This window comes from Abramis brama (assembly GCF_963993115.1).
Source record: "Abramis brama genome assembly, chromosome: 1".
Taxonomy (NCBI): Eukaryota; Metazoa; Chordata; class Actinopteri; order Cypriniformes; family Leuciscidae; genus Abramis; species Abramis brama.
In genome coordinates this window covers 60,312,523-60,319,249 of record NC_139963.1, presented here as the reverse complement: position 1 = coordinate 60,319,249, position 6,727 = coordinate 60,312,523, and positions in this window count along the sequence as shown.

Genomic DNA, 6,727 nt, shown 5'->3' with positions numbered 1-6,727 from the left:
AACACACACTGTAACAATAAAGTCCAAAAGATTTTCGGCCATTTCATGGATAAAGCAACACGTTCAAAGTGATAGAAATATTTATCCACTTCTTTTTCAGAAAATGGCGGAACTAATCTCATATTTCTGTGAACATCAAACACAGGTTCACCTGCATTCGCATGCTGTTGTGAAACAGGAGGCACATTCGCTTGTGAAACTTCAGCTGTCTTTGCTGCTAATTCTAACTCCAACTTTTTTATCTGAAACGCTCTCTCTTCTCGTTCCTTCTTTAACTGAAACACTCTCTCGTCACATTCCTTCTCTAACTCAAGCTCCATTCTTCGCATTGCTAACTGATGATCCAATTTTCTCTCGTTAAATTCTCTTTCTACCGCTCGCTCTTTCATAGCGCGATCATCACGTTCAGCACGAATTTTCGCGCCATCTAAACACAATTGCTTCTCTTGCAAAGACAATTCTGGAAATTGTGTCTCACTTTCACTAAACCTCAGCAGGAGTAGACACAAACGATTCACTGGGAATTAACTCAGTGCTTACCTCTATAACTCCTCTATCAACAAGTGACCGCTTCAAAGTAGTCATAATAGTTTCTTTCAGCCTCTTTTCTTGAGAAGTAAGATCGACACTGAAGCGTTCGGCGATTTGAACCAACTGCTAGTGATGTGACATTTGAACCGAGGCATCGGAGCTTGTTTTGAGAAAAAATGGGCGTGCCAGATGAAGCCGCGATTCGAGGCTTGTGTTGTTAACGTGAAAATCACGTGACTAATGACAAACGAGGCCTCGGTTTGTGTGGATACGTCATCGATTCGGTCTGAGTGTCGCTTCCGGAAAAAGGGGGTTGGAAACTTGCGCCTCTTTGGCCCTGTCCCAAATGGAACCCTAAGCACTCGCGGTCTTCCTCTGAGTCCGCACGTAATGCCGCTTTGACTGTCGGGAAGAAGTCTGCTGCGGAGTCCGCATCAGCGCGGGCTCGGAAAAAGTGCGCATCAAGGGTGCAAATCGACCACATGGGGGCGCTTGCGAGCACCCTTCTGAGAGGCACCTATTGTATCTGTTCCATTTCTTATTATTATTCTTCCGCCAAGGAAGTCTATGGCAGCCCATAGAACCGATTGCGGGAAAGTTGTTTTGGTTTGACATTCTGACATTCTGACAGAGGACAGTCCCAACATTAAATACACCAATTTTGGTGTTTCTAAGTCATTCCCTCTAGCGCCACCACCTGTCCAAAGTTTCACTTTTATTTTGCTAATAACTTTTGAACCGTAAGGCCAATCAACAAAATTCATTTTTCCTCTGATTCCTGAGCTCATGACGATTCGACTGCACCCTATGACTTCATTTTCCGTCATAAAAATATGGCCGCCATTTTGAATCTTTCGAAAAAGCTACTTTTTCAAACTTGTCCTAGACGGTTTGTCCGATTTGCACGAAAATTTAACCAGATCATCTTCAGGCAGTGCTGACAAAAAGTTATGGAATTCAAATTGATTCGTCAAACCGTTTTCAATAAACGCACGAACAAATTTTACGTAGCGCTTGCAAAAACAGTCGTAGGGCTGTATCTCCGCAAGGCTTTATCGGATTCAGACCAAACTTGGTACATGTCATCATAAGCATGACCTGAAGCAACATGCTGCGTTTCGGCGCAGCGCCACCTACTGGTCCGGAGATATGAAAAATGGCTATTTTTGCTTATAACTTCTGAACAGTTTGTCCAAAATAAAATTGGTCTCGTTAGATTCAGGGTAACATGCCGATTCGATTGATATCCAATTTTACCATATCGGCCATTTTGACTGTCGGCCATTTTGAATTTTGTGCTAAAATGCTGTATTTTAAGAATGCATGAACGAATTGTTATGAAACTTGGTATGGGTCATCAGCACGATGTCCTGAAGGAGCATGAGAAGTTTCGAAACAGCGCCACCTAGTAGTGAATTTTTTTTTTCAAATGCTTATAACTTTGGGTGTGATCGAATTATTTTCACGAAACTCATCTCATTCGACTCCTGAATCGTCCAACGATACCAAACATGCTAGGTTTCGCCTTACGGTTTGTGTAGCGTTGTGATTTAGCACTTAAAAAACATTAGGCGATATCTTTGAAACCGTTTGTCCGATCGAGACGAAACCACCGTCAGAAGTTTGGAATCATAGCTTGTTAAATAAATGCTAATACCCAAATGCGAAAATATTGATAGTAAGGGGTAGTACAATTCAATCAAAGTCATGTGTCAGTCATTTTTTACGTGTTTTTCCATATAAATGTCTATAACTCTGAAGTGAATTGAGATATTTTCACCAAAATTGACACACATATGTATGGGCTCACTCTGAGGACACATAAAAAAAATTGTGGGACTGAGCCTCTTGGTGGCGCTATAATAGAACAAAACATGAAATTCCCATTGACTTCAATACAGCTTTGTGAAATAAAATGCTATACTAAACAAATGCATTGGTGTAATATTACGAAACTCAGAATGTGCCTTCAGCACCATCCCCTGAAGGTACTCAAAATATTTCGAAACAGCGCCACCTAGTGGTCAAAAGTTATAACAAAATTTCCAAAAAGGCTAATAACTTTTGAATATATCTGGCTATTGAAATGCCACTGGTCTTAATAGATTCCTTGGGTCAAGCCGAGAACATAGATACCAAGTTTTCCTTATTTGGCCGAACTTCCTGTCCGCCATCTTGATTTTCATTCAAAACCTACTTTTTCGAACTCCTCCTAGACCGTTTGTCCGATTTTCACCAAAATCAAATCATATCATCTCCAGACCGTGCTGACTAAAAGTTATGGATTTCGTGTCGATAGACGAAACTGTTTTCGTATAGCGCATCAGCAAAGTTGAGGCATGATGCTTTATCTCTGCAATGCCATGACATATTAACACCAAACTTTGTATGTGTCATTGTCACTTCACTCTGACCACATCACATCAGTTTTGTAACTGCGCCACCTATTGGTCGAAAGTGATAATCCATAAAAAATCATAATCCAAATGGGGAGGAGAAAAGGTTGGTATGGGCTGTGTAACGATATTAGCTCAAAGGGGAAATATTAATAATAATCCATAATTACCAATTATGATTAATTATTAATATTTGGGTCTGGTTAATTAGATTAACTTTGAGGTAAGCTAAATTAATATTACAATGTATTATCAGTTCCAAAGAACTCTTTGATTATTCATTTATTCTAAGAAAAGTGTATGTTTCATGGTCACTGAAAAATAATTATTCCTTAGCGTGTACAGCACTTAAAGCATGTAACAGGATCAAGATCGTAAAAGGGACTTTGTATGCAAACAGAGAATCAGAAACCAAATGCATAATTGTGCACAAGTTTTATTAGCTAAATCACAAACATGACTAAACTAAACATTCATACATACATACATACAGGGCCTGAAATTAACACCCAACCACACGCCAAATGCGGGTGAATTCTGCAATTGGCGGGTAACACTGTCAATCTACCTGCCACATTGGCAGGTAGCCAATTAGTGTTGTCAAAAGACCCGGTACTTCGGTACCAAGTCGGTACTAAAAAAATGTAAACGTCACGGTACCAAGTTTTCTTAAGTACCGGTGGTACCGAGGACCCGTTCAAACCCGGTTCCTTGATGCGCATGCATGCACTGAGCGCATGCAGTTGCGCGTCCTCTTTATTAAAGCGCTGAGACATGGCGACCGGCGGTGCTGCTGATGTGGTGGCTGTAAATCCACTTGTTGATAAGAAAGGAGGAAAGAGACACTTATGGAAATATTTTGGATTAGGCTAATGTCACGTTGCCATAAGTGGCCGTTCACATAGCGCGTTTTTTGCAGATTCGTTATTCCAAATCTCTCATATTAGGAGCGACGCGGCGCGCTCGTTTTTCCCGTTTATATACTGTCTATGGTTTTTCCAGGAGCGCCTATGTTCATGTTTGCATAGCAACGACAGACGCCACGGGAGAGAAAGCGCTTGTGGAAAGGAGAAACTTGTCGATCTCCGAATGCAACGTTACGTTACTGTACATGAGGAGAGTAAGATGGAAAGCTTGTAAAGATTAGTTCCATATAAATTCACGGATAATTTGTTGTTTTGTCGTTAGTGAAAATCAATATTGACCTTGTATTTGAAAAAGGATCCTCATATAAAAACAATAGGCCTACTAAAATTCAGAGTAAGTTCGTTCGCATTCGGAGATCGACTATTTTTGAAACGGTGCGAACTGCGCTCTCCATGATGACGAGGAAGTATCAGCAAAGAATTTATCGATTTCTAGCACTTTGGTACCGAAATTGGTACCGAGAACCGTGGATTTTCACTGGTATCGGTACCGAATACTGAAATTTTGCACTAAACACTATAGCCAATGAAAATCGACCCTTCGCGGGGAGTTTGATTGACGGCGATCTGGCCAATCATAATCCGCCTTTTTTTGTCCGACAAAGCAGTCAGGAGAGTTCAACGTTGGATGATTTGAACTTGAAAAAACGGAGTGTACTAAGTAGGCCTACTGACATCTTTCCGCAGTTAAAACTACATTCCTTCTTATGTTCATTCATGTTTATTTGATGCTATAAATTAACTAGAAGGAAGAGATGATCGGTTCACGAGCAGCTTTAACTGAGGCACCACAGCGATCTGTCAAGACACATTACAGAGCCAAAAAACGGTATTGTCTAAATTTCTTTAAAAACGACCAAATTTTAACGTTGAGACTTTGTTTAATATCAAAAGTAACCTGGACTGTCTTGTCTGTCAGCGTGTTGTCAGTGTCTCTGCTGCGCGATGTGTTTTTCATTGCATGAGATCATGGTTTCATGGCGTGAGCACGGTGTAGCTTGTCGGACATAGCAACAGTAACAGTTAACTAAAGGGGCCGGGTCGCTAAAAATGTGGCGGCACATTACTGGAATACAGAAAGCATCTGTGAAAGCAGCGCAGTTTGAGTGTTTCGGAACGTATATATATATATATATATATATATATATATATATATATATATATATATATATGTGATCGGAGAGAACGATGAGGCCCTTCTCTGACTACGTTTGAATAATATGTGAGTTAAGTATTAAACTGTTGGTGAGATGAGATGAGATAATGCAACGCTGACATAAGCTACATTACAATGACAGTTGCACAGATGTTGGGAGTTGGGAACCGGTGAGAAAATGCCTACCCGGTAACTTTACCAGTAATAACAATATTAATTTAGTTCTGCTTAACGGTTCCTGAACGCTGTAACTAACAGCTGCCCAGCCATCAACACAGCCGCGTGTGATTTGTTTACATACGAGCTGCACTAGGTCTATATCTGTATTCTAAGAGTCATTATTAACTTACTTGTAAGGATCTCGTTAATAACTTGACAGCACTTAAATGTGTATTCTTACAAGTTAAAGAACAAATGTTTGTGCAATTCCTTTTTTTTTTTTTACCTTTTATGAGGCCAAAAAAAAAAAAAAAAAACTGGCTGGTAAAAAGTCACTGTGGCAGGTGGATTTTTAAATCCACCTGCCACAGTGGCTGGTGGTCAAAAAAGTTAACTTCAGGCCCTGCATACATACATACATACATGCATAGGTAAAGGGGTGAGTGATGTGGAACCGGAAACAGGAAATAGAACTATGGAGCAAGATCTGTTTCAGTATGAAAAGAACCATCAGCTGATCATTTTCAGAGCACCTCATTAAATTGATATACTTGCATGGTCAGTTGCAATCGTGGACAATTCTTGAAGTGGTTGAAAAATGAGTCCGTTGGTGGGTCCGTGAGGGTCAAAGTCATGGTGCAAGTTGCAATCGTTTCTTCTCCGTTGGATGAAGAAGATAGGATGAACTTGTATTGTCGCTGTTCTCATGGCTGGAGTGCAGATTGTGGCCTACACACTCTGGGCCGGCAGGACACAAAGAGCACATGGTGAGAGTTGCGAGGGACTTCGTCCGGGTTGAATGAAGTCACTGAACTCCTGAGGTTGTCCTTGATGCTGGAGTGAGCACATGTTCTGGATGCTTCGAAGCCTCCTGCCCTGGGCCTGTTGAGGCCCACACTGGACTGCACGGCTTCCTTAAGGCAAGAGCTGTCCGTTTTCTTCTTCGTTGGATTTAAGAAAGGCAGTCTGACTCGGCCTGCAGAGGCCTGCAGGGCCCAGTGGGGGGAGGGGAAGGGGAAGGGGAGTTTAGGTCCGAGGACAAGAGCTAAGAGGGCCGGATCTTGTGGTCAGTGACTTTTAAAGCGTGAAGATGGCACACCCATTTGGAGGTGTAAGAGCCAATTAGAAGTGTCTTCCTTTGGAGGGAAAATGTCTTTTTTATGACCTTTGTTCAAGCATGCTCATTTGCAATGTGTACTTTCATTGGGTGTTTAAGAAAAGAATCTTCAAGATTCTTATAATTCTAATGTGTCACAAAGTTAGCAAAATGTAATGTAAATTAAAAAATTGGGGATGCAGATTGGAATTTATAGAGACCAAATACGCCACACATCTGATTTTCGTAAACCATAATATGCAACAAAGTCTGAAAATCATGAGGTGGGAAAATTAGATACATGTCTACACATTTCTCAAGAGGTTATACATAGAATACATATGATTAATAGGGTTTATTTCTCCTCAGCGAGAATTAAGTGAGAGTCCTGTTTTGGTTGTATAATCAAATATATATCAAAGTATATACATAATGGTACACAAGCCAGTAAATCATTCACACA